Here is a 19754-nt window from a genome sequence, read left to right as displayed (position 1 = left end):
ACTTTCCTGATGCACATCTACCTAGCAAACACCTCTTCAAACGGCTGTAGCACGGAAACGGTACGTTTGCGGACATGGGTTACAATTCAAAATATAGTCCACGCAGTCCCTCTACATGGACGAGAATCTCCGAATATACTGTGTGAGAAACGTGTTACTATTTATAACTGAGGTACTGTTTTGTAGCAATAGCGCACTCCAGCTTTTTATTCTTAAATACTGTACCTGAGATCAACATTATCTCAGCTACAGCGTGTTCTTGCATAGTGCTGCCATTAGTAATGGAAGCTGTAAGTACTTGCATTACACCTGAAGCGGTCACAAAGCCATTTTCTTGGTAGGAGGAAAAGCGTGTTTGTAGATTTCTTGGGAACTTTCTTCTACTGCCGATAACTTTGAAGTGTTGGCTGACTGAAGGCAAGCTCAGAATGAATGTTTCACTCAGCAGCAGCGTGTGCGCTGATATGAAACTTCCTGAAACCTTTGTCTTTCGCGGGTAAATGCTCTACCGACTGAGCTACCGAAGCACGAGTTACGATTTCCTCACAGCTTCCTTTCTTCCAGGCGTGCTAGTCCCACAAGTTACGCAGGAAAACTTTTGTGAAGTCTGGAAGGTAGGAGACGAGGTACTGGTGGGAGTAAAGCGGTGAGGAGCGGTCCTGAATTGTGCTGGACAGCTTAATTGGTAGGGTACTTGCCTCCGAAAGACAAAGATCTCTAGTTCAAGTCTCGGTTTGGCACACAGTTCTAATTTGCACGAAGTTCGAAAGTCAATTGATATAAATAAGTTTACGTGCAGACCATTCTGTACAACAGTTAAACTTTACAAGTATTTTCTTCAGCCATCGGAAAGCAAAAGGCACAGAGGTAACTTTCTGACAGCACACATACCTGGAGAGAAAAAGTGTGGCAATTTTAACAGCATAAAAAGTATCTCTTTAATGTAATTAGAGACATTTGTAATTGGTTTAGCAGAACAGACAAAGTTTTATTTCACAATATAAGTTTGTTTCTAGGTATAACAATAATATTGTATTATTTTAATATTTTAAATTTTTTAATATTGTATTATTTTAACAGCATAAAAAGTATCTCTTTAATGTAATTAGAGACATTTGTGAATGGTTTAGCAGAACAGACAAAGTTTTATTTCACATTGTTTCTAGGTATAACAATAATATTGTATTATAACAATAATATTGTATTAAATGTGTCACGAATTTTTTTCTCATACCACTGAGCTTATAAGTAAGCACCTAACAGTTGAACTAATTACCTTACTTGTAGGATATAGTGTTAAGTGTAAGTGTTGTGACCCGATTTTTTTCTCAAATGGTTGCACTGGACAAATGCGTAAAAAGGTGTATAAATGTTTTCCTTAATTGCCTCTGCTTTTCTGTGTAATGATGAAATTTGTAACAGAGTTATATCTTACAGTGGAATGAATACCCTTAGCTACATACAGGCGTCGATGTAAGTCAACGGGGACAGTTGAAAATGTGTGCCCCGACCGGGACTCGAACCTGGGATCTCCTGCTTACATGGCAGACGCTCTATCCATCTCTCTTTTTTTTTTTTTTTTTTTTGTTCTCGTTTTCTTCGATCTTGTTCGTTGTATTTGTTCGATGCGGATGTCCCAAGACACCCGTTCAAGTTCAGTGTTGAGCCGTTGACTTAGTTTTTGATTACAGAGGGCAGCTAACCCTCTGACCGAACACGCTGAGCTACCGTGGCGGCAATGAGCTATCGAGGACACAGAGAATAGTGCGACTGCAGGGACTTAGCTCTGGAACGCCGCCCGTGAGACCCACATTCGCAACTTATTGTCCTGCACTATATTCATAGTGCCCCTGCCCATTACACTCATTATTCACGGACTTACTGCCGATTCCCGTAAGAGTTCGGGCACTGTTTGTTCATCTGCACAGAAGAAGATGGTCAAATGGCCGGTGAGCCTTAACCATATATATACACAGGGTGTCCCAGCTATCTTGTCCACCCAAAATATGTCTGGAACAATAACAGCTATTGGAAAACGACTTTCATCGGTATCAATGTAGGGCTGGGGCCCATGAATGTACATATTTGGAAACATTCTAAAACGAAAGCATATGTGTTTTTTAACACAAACTTATGTTTTTTTGTAAATGGGCCTCCTATATTTTTTCTTCAGCAATCCATAGCATGACATAGCACATACACAATGGCGTTGATTGCATCGCAATATTCCCATTACATCCCGAGATATTGAGACGCGAAGTTGACGCTTGAAACACCCGACATGCGCTGCTAGCGCACGTCCTGAGGCTCAGGCGTGAACCCCATGTTGCCCGTAATTTCGACGTGATTGACATATGTAATCACACCTTCATACTTATCAAGAGGTCCGAAACGAATAATGCGATCTGCTGCCATCAACTCTCATAAGCACATAATGGTTTCCCTCCTGCACCTTTTACGTATCTACGTACACAATATGAACCAGTACCGATCGGTGTACACCCGTCATGTTCTCTTATTTATCCTGCACACCCAAAATAAGGTTTATCTAATGCGTTGTATGACCCATTGTGTCTGTCGCGCAGGGCCTGGCTCTACCTAGTCAGGTGTCCAACGTAGTTCCCACTACTGCCACAGTTACCACTTCGCCTTGTTTATGATTTGCGACCCATGCAAACTCCTGCACTCCACCACCCTCCGAGCATCCCATTTGTTGTTGCTTTGGCGTGCAGTGCACCGCTTGCCAGTGTAGTCGTGCATCAGAGTAATCTAGTGACGGCACGGAGGTAGTACACATTGTGGATAAACGTTGTGTTGTGGAACTCATACTGTACAGTATTATAGATATGGTAGAAATGCTGCTGATCTATGGAGAATGTACGTTGACGAGAAATACGTTATGAGATTGCTTGTTTGTTGATAGTACTGTTAGCGAACATTATGATTATTAAGTTAATATGTCTGTTTTCTACCCTACTCTACATACCTGTACTGTACCCTGTTGTAAGTGGACGAAATGCTGTTCAGGCAGAACGACTGACAAGCCATCGCCTTCGCGCCGGATGTTTGGTCGTCTCACATCTCGTCTACGTGAAACGGGAAGCTTATATCCAAGACCTCGACATCGTCCTAGAACACGCACTGATGAACCTGCTGAAGTTGCTGTGCTCGCTACCATAGCTGTGAATCCTCAAATCAGCACACGTCAAATTGAACGTGAAGTTGGTGTGTCGAAATCAAGTGCACAGCGTATTCTTAAACGTCATAAATTTCATCTTTACCATGTTCATTTACACCAGGATCTTCATGGAAATGACTTCCGCAATAGGGTAACATTTTGTCGGTGGACTCAGCAAAAACTTCTGACTAATCCAAATTTTTTTGCAGATGTTCTCTTTACCGACGAGGCATCATTCTCCAACAAATGAATTGTCAATATGAGGAATATGCATTATTGGTCCGCAGACAATCCAAAATGGCTCCATCAGGTAGAGCATCAACGCCCGTGGAAAGTTAATATTTGGTGTGGGATTATTGGAGATACCATTATCGGACCTTTCTTTATAAATGGCATCCAAAATGGCAGAAAATACTCCAGATTTATACGACACAATCTTCCTGTTCTCTTGGACACCGTAGCTCTGAACCGGAGAATGGTCATCAGCATGACGGATGCCCTGCACATAACGCCTTACGAGCACGACGACTTCTGAACCGTAAATTCCCTGGTAGGTGGATTGGACGAGGTGGCCCAGTTAGGTGGCCTTCCCCGATCTCCGGACCTTACCCCGCTGGATTATTTTCTTGGGGGAGCAGTGAAGGATGCTGTTTACCAACATGAACCAACAACACCAGAGAACATGAAGCAACATATTATTGATGCTTGTACAGCCATCAAAGAGGAAACAATAGCACGAAGTAGGGCATCCTTCATCCGCAGAGTGACCCTATGTATGCAAGCTAATGGGCATCACTTTGAGCATGAGATGTGAACGCTATGTTTAGTATGTAGTGCTGGTATGACAGTGGAAGTTTCTACAGAGGGCCATTTTCCCCAGTGATGTTAAGAAACATTTGTTTGCAACAATTTGTCATTTAACGCATTAGATAAACATAACATTGATAATTATGTGATAATAAAACTAATTGGTTAAACATGTTTACATTCATATTCTATGTCCTACCTGAACTTCCCAAATCAAAACATTTTTACCTAAACAACGGTAAAACTTTTAGTCCACTTGCTCGTTTCACTAAAACCATCAACATGAATTTTACTATTACGAGTGAATGATTAACTGTCACTTGCGCTAGATCTACAGTAAAGTAAAGTTTTAACGTTGAATGGCATTATCTTTTTAGTAACGGATTAACGATAAGCGAAGTTAACTTTGTGACTAACGTTGCAGTACACAGATATATTACAGAACCGCATCACCCCTAGCCTATGGAATAATTACCTGCTGGAATGTACGTCGTTAATGCAGGATGGCTGCAGAACGTATTATTCGTTTCGGACCTCTTGATAAGTATGGAAGTGTGATTACGCATGTCAACCACATCGCGATTACGGGCAGCATGGGGTTCATGCCTGAGCCTCAGGACGTGCGCTAGCAGCGCATGTCGGGTGTTTCAAGCGTCAACTTCGCGTCTTAATATCTCGGGATGTAATGGGAATATTGCGATGCAATCAACGCCATTGTGTATGTGCTTTGTCATGCTATGGATTGCTGAAGAAAAAATATAGGAGGCCCATTTAAAAAAAAACATAAGTTTGTGTTAAACACATATGCTTTCGTTTTAGAATGTTTCCCAATATGTACGTTCATGTGCCCCAGCCCTACATTGATACCGGTGAAAGTCGTTTTCCAATAGCTGTTATTGTTCCAGAGATATTTTGGGTGGACAAGATAGCTTTGACTTGGTAACCACTAGAAACAACAAATGGGTGGCACAGGTAAAAAACGACCCGAACCAACTCAACCTAACAGCAGACACAATAAACGACAGAATAAAATTCAGAAACATCATTAAGAAAAGTGAACTACATGAGATACAATGTGACAAACGAACAGGCATACAATGGACCGAAGAACGCAAGCAAGATCACAGCCGGAAGATGAAAGAAATATGGGCAACCAAAAAGGCAATCAAGATGAAGCCGAAGACACAAAGCCGGCAGGAAGCATGGACAGAGGACCGGAAACAGAAACACAGCGAGCGAATGAGGAAGTTTGGGCAGCAAGGAAGGCAGCAAAAGGAACTGGCCATGTAGTTTAGTCCAAATGCGCTTTTTAAGGGCAAAACACCAGTCTGTTCTTTCGGACATGTCCGAAAGAACAGTTACCTTCTTCATATCTATAAAGTTATGTTTGTATGCCATAAAGGAACACAATGTCAGCCCATCTAGCTATACTTTTCCTGTCTTACAGTTTCTTTCAAAGTATTGTCATGAGCTGGACAGGGAGTAACAGTGTGACAATTAATATTCCATATTCCGAATACCTTATTGCGCATGAAAACTTTATTGCTAGCAAAAGTAAAGGATAAAGTTTATAAAATTCCGTAAGTGTGGAAATTAAATATGACAGTACGTATTTGTATAAGATTATGTTATAAAAAGTGCTACAAGTTCCACGAAGCTGCCCAGTTTGACTGTATATTTCGTATTTTTACCTACTAATATCTTGTGACACATTTTTTCTGGCGTAATTTCTGCACAACGGTGAACAGTGTTACCAGTACAATTATATCAGACTACGCTTCTACAGTGTTTTTCTGTGGTTGTTGTGCTCTTATGCAATGTTCGAGGCAGAATTTCGAACACTTGCTGAAAAAAAAGAGGACTGAGATAAAAAAGTTGAAAAATTGATTACCATTTTACTTTACATTATTCTCTTAGTTCACACTTTCTTATCCGCTGTTCTTTGCACAACAAAAATTCGCCGTGTGGGATGGTTTACGGCGCCTTGCCACGGTTCGCGCGGCTACCCCCGTCGGAGGTTCGAATCCTCCCTCTGGGATGGGTGTGTGTGTCGTCCTTAGCGTAAGTTAGCTTAAGATAGATTAAGTAGTGTGTAAGCTTAGGGACCGATGACCTTAGCAGTTTGATCAAATAGGAACTTACCACGACTTATCAAATAAAAATTCATTGCGGCGCGCGCGTAGCCGCGCGGCCTCGGGCGTCTTGTCACGGTTCGCCCGAGTCCCCCCCCCCCCCCTCCCGGTGGAGGTTCGAGTCCTCTCTTAGGCATGGGTGTGTATGTTGTCGTTAGCGTAAGTTAGTTTAAGTTGGATTAAGCAGCGTGTAAGATTAGGGACCCTCACTCATGCCTTCTGTGCATTAGCAAAAATTAGAACATGTGGTCTTTAATCTTCATTCATAGTAACATTACAGCCTACAGTACCACATGTTGACTTTCTTACTGCAATGTTGTTTCTCAAGTGGTTCAAAAATTGGTTCAAATGGCTCTGAGCACTATGGGACTTAACATCAATGGTCATCAGTCCCCTAGAACTTAGATCTACTTAAACCTAACTAACCTAAGGACATCACACAACACCCAGTCATCACGAGGCAGAGAAAATCCTTGACCCGGCCGGGAATCGAAGCCGGGAACCCGGGCGCGGGAAGCGAGAACGCTACCGCACGACCACGAGCTGCGGACATTCTCAAGTGGTTCAAATGGCTCTGAGCACTATGGGACTTCTGAGGTCATCAGTCCCCTAGAACTTAGAACTACTTAAACCTACCTAACCTAAGGACATCACACACATCCATGCCCGAGGCAGGATTCGAACCTGCGACCGTAGCAGTCTCGCGGTTCCAGACTATAGCGCCTAGAACCGCTCGGCCACTCTGGCCGGCTGTTGTTTCTGCAGCACATCTTATCATCTTCACAAATTAATAACTTGAGAGTACATTTAGCGTAATTTAATAGCAAGCATTAGGAAGCTACCATCATAGAAAATTAATGGATAGGGATAGGGATTTTAGTTTTTTAGCTTTGAATGTTCTGATGAAAACAGTATCTTCATCTAATTTAATTAGTAAATGTGCTCTTTAATTTAAGAGGCAAGCTCACTGAAATGTGCGCACTTCCGCGCTCCTGTCGCTAATTGACAGTTGTTTTATGGCTGTAGCTCTGCAACGGTACTTTCCCGACCTATAATTACGTAGGTAATTATGCTTTGACCACTTTACCAGATTGCTTTTCTTGCACCCAATATATTCTCTTTTATGAAGCTGCTTACCGATTTTTTCAAGCGCACAACTCCGAGGAAATATTCCCAGAGGTTTTCGAATCAAGTGAACGCTGGGCTGGTTATGAAGAGCTGTCTTACTGATTTATTCCCAGGTACAAGTGCCGTAATTTTCGTTGTAAAATTCTCGCAAGTATTTCAGACAAGTTGATTTATAACGCTTAATGCTCAGCGACTTTTAGAGCCCTACCACTGACGTCGGGAAGCAGTAAAAGTCTTTTTGACTCGTTAATGCGCGGCGCTGTCGCTTATTTCGCATAGCGTTTAACAGACCCGTGCGATATGCCACCTGGCGTTGTGGCAGAGGTACCTCGTGTAGGTGATGTGAGGAAGACACGCCAAAGCAGCGCTTTGTACAGAACAACACGCAATCCCAGGCCGAAGATAGGAGACGTACCGAACTACGGCAGAGCAGGAGAAATGGGTGTCAGAATAATGGAAACATCTAATCTATGGGACACGAGATCTGTGCGACAAAAGTCACTGCTTATTTATGAGCCGCTAACGTCTTTTGTTATTGCAGCGACTCCAGGTGGCTTATCACTCATTCGTCTGTACAACTGGCCAGATCCAGAAGAGGAACTGGAATATATCCGTGACTCTGAGCGAGAGGCGATTGTTGAATGGATTGTTAGCATAAGTGCGTCATTTGCCACGAGAGGTGTGTCATGACAGACGCGTCTCATGGTAGCAACACTCACGACCAGCTGAAAGCCTTAGAGAATCAAAATCGGAAACTAAAGAGGAAATTTCGCGGAGGTGCTGATACGTTTGTGACACCGGAACACAGAGTCGGGAACACCTTGTCTCTGAAGTCGCACCTCAGACTAAGCTACTCAAAGGGACTCACTGGAGCGCATGTCACTGATCACGACCATAAAGTAGAGAGAGATACGAATGATTTCGTGACTAAGCAAGACGTGTCAACTATGTTCATAAAGGATTACTTCTTCTGCTTGGTATTTCTCTCTTACAACGGGTATCGACTAGCCGCTCGCCACTTTCTGCATCTTTCTTAATACGCTGCTAACTTTACCCATTTCTAATGTTCGTCCAGCATTCCAAGTTTTCTTCTTTTTCTTCGTCCGTTTCCATCAATGACTCATCGTTACAGGAAAATTCTGTGACAGTATATGTCATAGCCAAGACGTCTCCTCTATTCTTATCCATTTATTTACGCATTTATTTCTGCTGACAAGATTAAGGCCTTCAGGCCTTCGCTTACATATATCCAGACATCCTCAGTGAATACGCTTTACTACACTGAAGCGCTAAAGAAACTGGTACAGGCGCGCTTATTCAAATTCACAGATGCGTAAGCAGGCAGAATACGGCGCTACGCAGACAATGCCTATATAAGAAAAGTGTCTGGCGTAGTTGTGAGATTGGTTCCTGCTGCTACAGTGGCAGGTTATCAAGATTTAAGTGAGTTTGAAAGTGGTGTTATAGCCGGCGCACGATTGGTGGGACACAACATCGCCGAGGTAGCGATGAAGTGGGGATTTTCCCGTACGATCATTTCACGAGTGTACCGTGAATATCAGGAATCCGGTAAAACACCAAATCTCCGACATCGATTCGGCCGGAAAAAGATCCCACAAGAACAGGACCAGCAACGACTGAAGAGAATCGTTGAGGGTGACAGAATGGCAACCCTTCTGCAAACTGCAGCAGATTTCAATGCTGGGCCATCAACTAGTATCAGCGCGCAAACCACTCAACGAAACATCATCGATATGGGCTTTGTAGCTGAATGCCCACTTGTGTACCCTTGATAACTGTATTGGAACAAAGTTTGTTCTGCCAAACTCTGCATTGTTGCCAGATGTATGAAAGATGGCGGCGATGACGTCATCCAAGATGGCTCCATGTAGACTTGGCAACAGCGCATGATGTCATCCAAGATAGCGGCTGTGACGTCATTAAAGATGGCAGCTTTTGGTGAGAAAGTGCCGCGCCCCCCTCCCCCAGAAGAATGGCGGGAAGTTCAAATACCAACAGGATAATGCATCACTCCACAGTTATCTATACTAACCTAAGAAAATCGCGGTAAGATAGGTCACCTCCACTAACCTAAGTCACCCGACTGCCACTTCTTCCTATGAACTGGGCCCCAGTTTGAATTTTGGTGGGGAAATAAGTCACTTGCAGTTTCTCTAATAAGATAAGAAAATGGCGTGAAAGGAAGGACATTTGACCTAACCTCAGTCACCCGACCCTCACCTCCTCCTAAGGATTTGTGGGAAAAGGACTCGGACATAAGTCTTCATTTAAACAATTTAATGCAGTACATTCATCCAGTCTGTTCACTACGAGGTCCGACTCCAACTGATTTAGTACACAGCGCCACCACCAGAGGGAACTCTCATCTGTAACATAATCAAGATGGTGGCAAACAATGTGTTTGCGATTAGGTTCGGACTCAACAGACCGCCACATCTTCTTACCAACCCATGTTGTCAGGCTAACGTACACAATGTGCACTAACATGTACTAACAAGCACTAACGCACAGTGCATAATGTCATCCAAGATGGCGGCCATGACGTCAGTTGATGATGCAAGTGGCACATCCCCCTGGCTGGAAGTTTGAATTATGGTGGAAGATAGGTCAATTGGGCTACATCCACTAATATAAAGCCCCTTCCCTCCCTTCCCCCAGAAAAATGGCAGGAAGTTGAAATTCCAATAGGATAATGCATCACACAATGGTCATCTCTACTAATCTAAGTCACCCAACCACCATCTCTTCCTAGGAACTGGCGCCAAGTTTGAATTTTGGTGGTAAAGAAAGCTCAATTTGTGTATCTTTGCTAAGCTAAGAAAATGGCATGAAAGGAAGGACACTTGGACTACCTCCTGTAATCTAATTCACCAGACCGCCACATCTTCCTAGGGATTGGTAGGAAAATGACTCAGCCTGCGCTGGGCTGCTGGAGAGAGGAAGGAGAGTGCTTTATTTGTTTTGGAACAATTTATTTAGGGATGGAGTATATTTATCACCCTGACACAAAACACTCGCCCTGATGTGCTTGGGGCCACAATACAGTCTGCAGTCCTGCCAACTACTCTTAAATAACGCAACAGACATGCTTGCTAATTGCAAACTACTACACCAAAATAATTTCAGTAGAGACCTGCAAACTCCTCCTAAATAATGCAGCACAGTGGTGTGCAGATGATAAATCCTAAACTGCCCAAATAAATGATAGCACAGCCTACTGCTATGCTCGCAAAATAATGCAACAGACATGCAATCAACGAGGGCAAGCACCCTCCGCCACTCCCTGTCCACTAGAGCACACAGGAGGTTAATGGCAGTCCCCGGGAAGTGACCGCCCGTCAGCTGTCAAACCACACACAGACATTCGATAAGGTCCTGCATGCATGATGCGATGGCACCCCCTTTCATACTTGACACCTGAGAAATTCCTCCCAAAATACATGTTCACCTAGACACCGATGCTGATGTGATTGGACACAGGTGAAAGTTTCGTCTGTTTTCGAGTATACATTCACTGTTATACTCAAGTCACAGAACTCCAAGGTGCACTCATGTAGCCCCCATATGCGTGACACCTCTGGGTGGCACGTGTCTTTACCATTGATGACAAAGTAGGTACAAACGTTCACAAACACATCTAACAATGTTCTCAATCTTATACTAATGTGACTCATGTGACTATGTAAAAAATAAGAACTGAGTCGACATTGTGGAAATTGTATTGTGTACCAGAAATAATTAAAGCTCGCTTTCTTGATGTCTCAGCTTGTATGCATGAAAATTCTTGCCCTAACAGAACCTGTTTACGAAAATAACGCAGAATATGCTCGAATGCAGTCATCCGCATAGACCTAATGTGGTATCCACTCCATCATGTGATACTCTTCCTGCTTGCAACACACAAATGGTCCCTCTGCTATGTAGAGGCTCCTATATTCCAGCACAAAGGATGTGAATGAATCTAGCACTATGATTGGCTCTTATCGAATTCACCCACCGAATTACTGAAACGCCAGTATCGGTAACCATCCACCTTTTCTCTCTTCCTGCAGATGGGACTTTCAGCAGTAGAATTATTTTGCACAGATCGCTTAATTGCACTCACAGTTAAACCCGCAAAGTTGTCTATACATCATCCAATGCATACCAGACTCACAAGAATATTGAAAACCAGGAACATATTTACCAGTCTAACTACAATCAAATATTATTACGATTGCCACAACAGTCTGACACCGATCGATGTACAAGTAATTTCTGCTTTTGGCGTTTATGCTTGTGGAATGAATCTCAGTATCTATAGCACACATAATTTCCATGTAAAACTTCTCTTGTGGGTATCAATGTGCTGAATCTATACATCCCTCACGATAGGACACACAGTCATCCTCTCTAGTCATGCCACAACATAAATATATTAACTTCGCAATGCAATATATACACATTATACACAACATAAGCCACAGTAACTTTACAATACAATATATACACATTTTGCACAAACATTCCAGCTATGTTTTATGTCTGTACAGCACCCAAAAAGAAAGTATCATATGCCTACACTCACACCAGCTATATGTCACGATGTTTCTCAGCCCTAGGCAAGCACTGTCAGCATTTTCATTCTTTCTACAGACATTACATTCAGCGCCAATAAACTAATTTACGCTCATCACCATATTGCACTGCCAACTAAACCTCACAAAGTGCAATTCACATCGTTAAATACGGGAAGACAATTACCGAATTACACTGTGCTCCCACTGAGGACAGGAGATTGAATATTAGAACGTGAAACTGATCTCCATCCCAGCAATATATCACTGCATACTGTATCGATGTATTACAAAATACAAACAAATCATATCCTCCGCCATACAAAATCATCCCTTTTACATCAGAGCACCCTCAGCAGACCAAAGTCGCACTCAGAACTGTTTTACAAATTTGGTATCATCAACCCTCGGCACAAACGCGTTACTGTTTCAGATCTGAATCTGCTTTCTTGCCAGCCAGACGGAGTGGCCGAGCCGTTCTAGGCGCTACAGTCTATAAATGCGCGACTGCTATGGTCACAGGTTCGAATCGTGCCTTGGGCAAGGGTGTGTGTGATGTCCTTAGGTTAGTTAGGTTTAAGTAGTTCTACGTTCTAGGGGACTGATGACCTCAGAAGTTAAGTCTCATATTGCTCAGAGGCTTTTTTTTTTGCTTTATTGCCTGTTCACTTTTCTACACCATCTCCAGGCCCAGGGATTACAAGAACTGGCGTATTTCGCATGGTTTGCCATAATATTATACCATTTTCGCGGTACTTCTAGATATCAAGCACTACGCAGCATTCTACAGATTGCTAACACAACATCATTCCCAAGATATAGACTGGAAATTATTTCTCTACAAACCCCAAACTTTAGCAGGGTATAGTGTGCTGTAAACCACTGAGTAACTAGAAACAAATAGAGGAAACTGATATTTCCACTCATGAATACTGATGTTGGTTATGTAACAGTTCCCAAATCAGTCCTATAATTTACAAGCCAACTAAGGTCTTTCCCATATCTAGAGAACAGGCAAATGTTTCTTCCAAATGCTAGATGCACACACCACAATCGATCTTTCCCCTACTAAATAAAGGCGCGAAATGTGCAGAAGCAGTCAACTGTACAATTTAGATGGGAGGGAATAATGGTCCAGCGCAAACGCACCTCCATACACAATCTTCTCAAATTTCCACTTGATCATGAAAGCCTCCCGATACATACTAAGTATTAGTTCGCTATTCGATCGTCTAGAAGACGGCAAAGTTATCTCAGATACATTCCTACACTCCAACAGGCCTCTGCATTTGGACGGCTGCTGCCATTAATGGGAAACGTGAATCATTCCTACTGCAGGCCATGCATACACGGAATCATTCTAGAAAACAGGTCACATATATGTTTTATCATTATACTTGCAATTAAATATTACGATCGCAGTCTCAGATGAATGGCATTCAACAATGAGTGAAGTATCGGAAATACACCCTGCTGGAGGCTGTGGCTCCGGAACTGGAAATATCTGTACATTCCTTATGACTGGACGTAGTCATCTCCTTTACACATATCGGATCACAAACACATACATCATAAGCCTGATGCTCAAAACCAACATATCACACACCCCCTACTACTACTCAGTATAATAATAATAGACAAAAAATGATTCCACATGATGGAAAATAATAACGACCGAAAATCAACGATGTATGGGCATATCTCTTAGGTTTTTCTTGCGATTGCTACTACTGTGTCTTAGAAAGAGACACGTAATTGGTCAGATGTTAAAAAAAACCGATCGCAACAACTACTGTATGTTACCGTCACAAGCAGTCTTGGCTCTACAGCTGCACTCAAGTATCAAAGTTAAAAGCTATAGATGCTATACAAATCGAGGTACGACATTACATCTGAATGAGGTGTTTTTTTAGGGCAAATACCGTGACGGTGATCGTAGGAAAGTGTATTATCAGTACAACACATAGCCCATGATGCAAACTCGTGATAAAATTAACGCATTTTGAAAGTATTTCGGCTAAGGTACGTGGTATGTGAGCGGTATTTGCGACTTCCTCACACCGCCCCAGCTAGATAGTTCTATACTATTTGTAGCAGATTCTGTCTCGATATCATATCAGCGATTCATTGATATATCCACTGAGTTGAGAAGGAACATAAACAACAGTAGTTCTTGATGTGCTGACTGAGGTCGTAAGAAAATCTACACTAGCTTTTCAGATCTCTACTGTTATGCTATCCGCTAGAAATGACATCCATGATTTCGAATCAGGTATTTCCATTCAAGCACATAACTTCAACGGATCACACCCACAAGTGCATCATATTTCATTCACTCTCATATCTCACATCGAGTCACCTTCCTCAAATCTGTCTGCTACAGTAAAATTACAACCTAGTTTTAACCAGGCTCTACATATCCTGCAGCTGCGCCCATTTCTACAGCTTCAGGCACGTGATCACTCCATTTTAAGTCAGAACTGACCAGAAGTTGGAGGGAGCCATACCCACCACCTTCTGCAATCCGTGTAGGAACAGAGCGACCTGAGTTAGTGCGACAGGAGCATGTTTTGACCATTCGATGGAAATGCGTGCGTTGTTGTGCATCCCCAAACTACATACAAGTACTACAGATCCGTATTCATTCAAATTTATCACCCCAACATGCTAACATTGTTATTCTCTACCCCCAAACAGAGAAAAATTAAGAACTATAGAAGGTTCACTTCCATCTGATATAGAACACATCTAGGCGCCATTGATTGCGCGATGACTCATAGCTGCGCTGTGGCTTCAGTGTTGAGAGGGAGATTTCTCAGTGCTTCCCCAGAATAGTGAAGCGGGCAGCCCTCCAAGCATTCCTAACAGTATACCCAGTCCCTCACCGAATTTACACCTCAAACTGCTGGTGCTACTACCGCCTCTGTGGCACGATCTTATTAAATATACAGGCACTGCAGAGGCCATTTTAAAGTTTGATCACCTAAACTCCAGGCGAATGATGGCATCCCACAGACTATACTAAATTGCATTAGACACTCCCTCTGGTCCTGTTTAGTTGTTTGAAACACTGTTTTCTAACACACTTATGTACAATGCCAAACATTTCGTTTTTCTGCCAGAACTTCGAGGCCTGTGTCTGGTTCTAAACTGACATTAAAAAGTCTGATCCATGGCATTTCGCAGGAAACTAGACGTTGCACTGCATAAATCACGTTCTTACAGCGGATAGCATAACACGCCACACATTGGCTGATATTAAATAAAACATAGTTACAACATAAGGAAACAGGAAGAGATTTACAGTGTTGGCAAACGTTTCCAAACTACAGTCCAAAGGTGATTCACGACCTCTACATTTAGACTCATCTCTCACAATGATGGAATAGCTGATGGCTCTGTGTTCCCTTTCGACTGATTCCTCAAATTGCACTCGCGTACGTGATCAGTGTTTTGGTGCTATCCATCTCAGAAGGTACTGTACATACACCAAAACTTTTTCTCCAACTCAAACAAGCGATAACAGTCAATCATTATGTGGTAACCAACAGTGTGCCAGTGTACAGATGGGATGGAAAAGACACCATCGATTTTAATAATAAGCATCACAGTTGATAGCACAAAGAATTTTAGCAATTTTACTGTAACTTCAACACAGGCAATGATGTGACAGCATGTTTCTCCAATTTCAGTACCATAGCTAAACCACCCCTTCTCCACTCTGTGAGTATCATTGCAAACATGGATAGATGATTGTGCAGTATGTCCATTCTGAGTCCTCACCCATCTCGAGATGTGCCCATGTCAAGGAACTTAGGAGTCCTTATCAGTGTATAGTAACAGATTTCAAAGTGCCATGATGTAATAGCAGACAGTTAATAAGAACAAGAAACGAATGATTTTTATGCACTCTGGAGCTCCAGATGGATCGAGTTCGACTCATTTTTACGTACATCAACCAAGCTATCAACTCCAAAGTATTGTTCTAGGATCTAAGATAGGTTCCTGGAAGGTATTGGCATGAGAGAACATAAACACACAGACTACTGAGTCTACAACGTTCTGCACTTAAAATGGGCCATAGTGTTAGATCACCTGCATTTCTGACCTATCAGTTGCATAGAATGTAACATTGCTCATATTTAGTTGTGAGAAATATATTTCAAGGGCATGACATACGTCCTTCTTCTCGGTTTCTCTACACATGCAACGAAGCAGGTTCAGAGCAGAAACAGTAACGCGTTTTTGCCGAGGGTTGACGATCTCGAATTTGAGCATGACTTCGTTCTGCTGATGGTGCTCTGATGTAAAAGGGATGATTTTGTATGGTGGAGGATATGAATTGTATGTTTACTAGATCGATATGGCATGCGGTGTTATATTGCTGGGATGGAGATCGGTTTCACCCTCTAATATTCGCACTCCTGTCCCCAGTGGGAGCGCAGTGTAATTGAGTAAGAGTCTTTCCATATTTGACGATATGTATGGCACTTTGTAAGGTTTAGTTGCCGGTGCAATATGGTGATCAGTGTAAAATAGTTTATTGCTCCTGAATGTCATGTCTGTAGAAAGAATGAAAAGGCTGACAGTGCTTGCGTAGGGCTGAGGAGCATCGTGACATATAGGCAATGTGAGTGTAGGCATCTGATAATTTTTTTGGGTGCTGCAAAAATATAGAAGATAACTGCACTGTTTGTGTAAAATGAGTATATATTGTATTGTAAAGTTATTGTGGATTATTTGGTGTAAAATATGTATATATTGCATTATAAAGTTACTATGCTTTATGTTGTGGCATGAGTAGAGAGTATGACTGTGTGTCCTATCATGAGGGACGTATAGATTCAGCACATCGATAGATGCGAGAGATTTTTTACGTGGAAAATTATGTGCAACACTATAGATACTGAGATTCGTTCCAAAAGCACAAACACGAACAGCAGAAATTATGTGTACATCGATCAGTGTCACACTGTTGTGGCAATCGTTATAAAATTTGATTGTAATTAGACTTGTAAATATATTCCTAGCATCCAATATTCTTGTGAGTTTGGTATGTATTTAATGATGTGTAGACAACTTTGCAGGTTTAACTGTGAGTGCAATTTAGCGATCTGTGCAAAATAATTTTACTGTTGAAACTCCCGTCTGCAGAAAGAAAGAAAAGCCGCGCGGGATTAGCCGAGTGGTCTAAGGCGCTGCAGTCATGGGCTGTGCGGCTGGTCCCAGCGGAGGTTCGAGTCCTCCCTCGGGCATCAGTGTGTGTGTTTGTCCTTAGGACAATTTAGGTTAAGTAGTGTGTAAGCTTAGGGACTGACAACCTTAGCAGTTAAGTCCCATAAGATTTCACACACATTTGAACATTTTTTTGAAAGAAAGAAAAAGTGGATGGTGCTTCGATACTGGTGGCATCAGTAATTTCGCGGGTAAATTCGATAAGAGCCAGTCATAATGCTCGATTCATTCACATCCTTTGTGCTGGGATGTAGGAGCCTCTACATAATGGAGGGACTGTTTGTGTGTGTTGAAAGCAGAAAGGATAACACATGAATGAGTGGGTATCATGTTAGGTCCGTGAAGAAGATTGCATTCAATGTTATTTTCATAAACAGGTTCAGTTAGGGCAAGAATTTTAGTGCACATAAGCTGAGACATCAACAAAGGGAGCATTAACTATTTATGGGACACAGTACAATTTCCGCAAGGTCAACACAGTTCTTATTTTTTACGTAGTCACATGAGTCACATGTGTATAAGTTTGAGAACATTGTTAGATGCATTTGCGAAGGTTTGTAGCTACTCTGTCATCAATGGTAAAGACACGTGGTGCTTGGAGGTGTCTCGCATATGAATGCTGTGTGAGTGCACCTTGGAGTTCTGTGATGTCAGTAGGACAGTGACTGTATGCTCGAAAATAGAGGCAACTTTCACCTGCGTCCAGCGGCAGCTCGTGACTGTGACAGTGAGTCACGTTAGCATCGGTGTCTAGGTGAACGTGTATTTTGGGAGGAATTTCTGAGGTGTCAAGCATGAAAGAGGTCCCACCACCATATATGTGCGGGTCCCTAATGGGTGTATGTGTGTGGTTTGATAGCTGACAACTGCATCACTTCGCAGGGGCTGCCATTAACATCCTGTGCGCTGTGATGGACAGGGGGTGGCGGAGTCTGCGCGCACGTTGGTTGCGTGTCTGTTCGTTATTCTGCGAGCAGATCAGTAGCCTGTGCTATGCATCATTTGGACAGTTTATGATTTTGTGTCTGCACCACTGTGCTGCATTATTTAGGAGGAGTTTGCAGGTCTTTACTGAAATTATTTCAGTGCAGTAGTTTGCTTGTGTGTAAGCTACAATTAGCAAGAATCTCTGTTGCATTATGTACGAGTAGTTTGCATGACTGCAGACTGTGATTTGTGGCCCAAAGCACAGTAGGGCGAGTGTTTTGTGTCAGGGTGATAAATATACTCCATACCTAAATAAATTGTTATAAAATGAATAAAGCACATATCTTTCTCTCTCCAGCAGCCTAGAACAGGCTTTGTCATTTTCCCACCAATCCCTAGGAAGAGGTGGCGGTTGGGTGACTTAGGTTAGCAGAGATAACTGTGGTACGATGCATTATCCTGTTGGAAACTGAACTTCTCGCCATGTTTCTGGGGGAGGGGCAGGAACAGGGATTAGATTAGTGGATGTAGCCCAATTGACCTATCTTCTGCCATAATTCAAACTTCCAGCCAGGTGGTGTGGCACTTGCATCATCAACTAACGTCATGGCCGCCAATTTGGATGATGTCATTCACTGTGCACGTTAGTACAAGTTTAGTGCACATTAGTACACGTTAGCCGAACAACATGGGTTGGTAAGCGGACGTGGCGGTCGGTTGATTACCGTGGTTGAGAATTTAACTATTGCCTTCCGTGTCCAGGTGGGTGTGGCATTCGCGAAAATTCATTCCAAGTCCACAGTAGCACTCTCTGGTGGTGTCGATATGTACTAGGCATCATGGTGAACTTTCTGTTTGCCGCCATCTTGGACGACAGCTCCCTCTGGTGGTGGTGCTGTATACTAGGACAGTTTGAGTCCAGACCTCATGGTGAATACACTGTTTGCCACCATCTTGGGTTACAACACAGTTGATGGTGCCCTCTGGTGGTGGCGCTGTGTACTAAGTCAGTTGGAGTCTGGACCTCGTAGTGAACTCACCAGTTGGCTATACTGCATGAAATTGTTTAAATAAAAACTTATTTGAAGTCCTTTTCCCATGAATCCTTAGGAGGAGGTGGCGGTCGGGTGACTGAGCTTAGTCCATTTTCTTATCTTAGTAGAGAAACCCCAAGTGACTTACCTTCCAGCCAAAATTCAAACTTGGCGCCAGTTCATAGGAAGAAATGGCGGTCAGGTGAATTAGGTTAGTGGAAGTGACCTATCTTCCCGCAATTTTCTTAGGTTAGTATAGCTAACTGTGGTGTGATGGATTGTCCTGTTGGAATTTGAGCTTCCCACCAATTTTCTGGGGGACTGGGCGTGGCACTTTCCTGCAAAAAGCTGCAATGTTGAATGATATCACAGACGCCATCTTGGATGATGTCATTGAAGCCATCTTGGAAACATCTGGCAACAATGCAGAGTGTGCCAGAACGAACTTTGTTCCAATACTGATAACTTCATGACACAAAGCTTTATGGCTCGCTTGGGTCCGTCAATACCAACATTCGATTCTTAAGGACTGGCAACATGTTATCTGGTTGGACGAGTCTCGTTTCAAAGGGTATCGATCAGATGGACAGGTATGGATTTGGAGACAACCTCATGAATCCATCGATCCTGCATCTCAGCAGGGAACTGTCAAGCTGATAGAGGCTCTGTAGCAGTGTGGGGCGTGTGCAGTTGCAGTGATAGGGACCCCTGGTACGTCTAGATACGATGCTGACAG

This window comes from Schistocerca cancellata, chromosome 2 (assembly GCF_023864275.1).
Source record: "Schistocerca cancellata isolate TAMUIC-IGC-003103 chromosome 2, iqSchCanc2.1, whole genome shotgun sequence".
In the NCBI taxonomy this organism is placed as follows: Eukaryota; Metazoa; Arthropoda; class Insecta; order Orthoptera; family Acrididae; genus Schistocerca; species Schistocerca cancellata.
Note: the sequence above shows the minus strand (reverse complement) of the source record.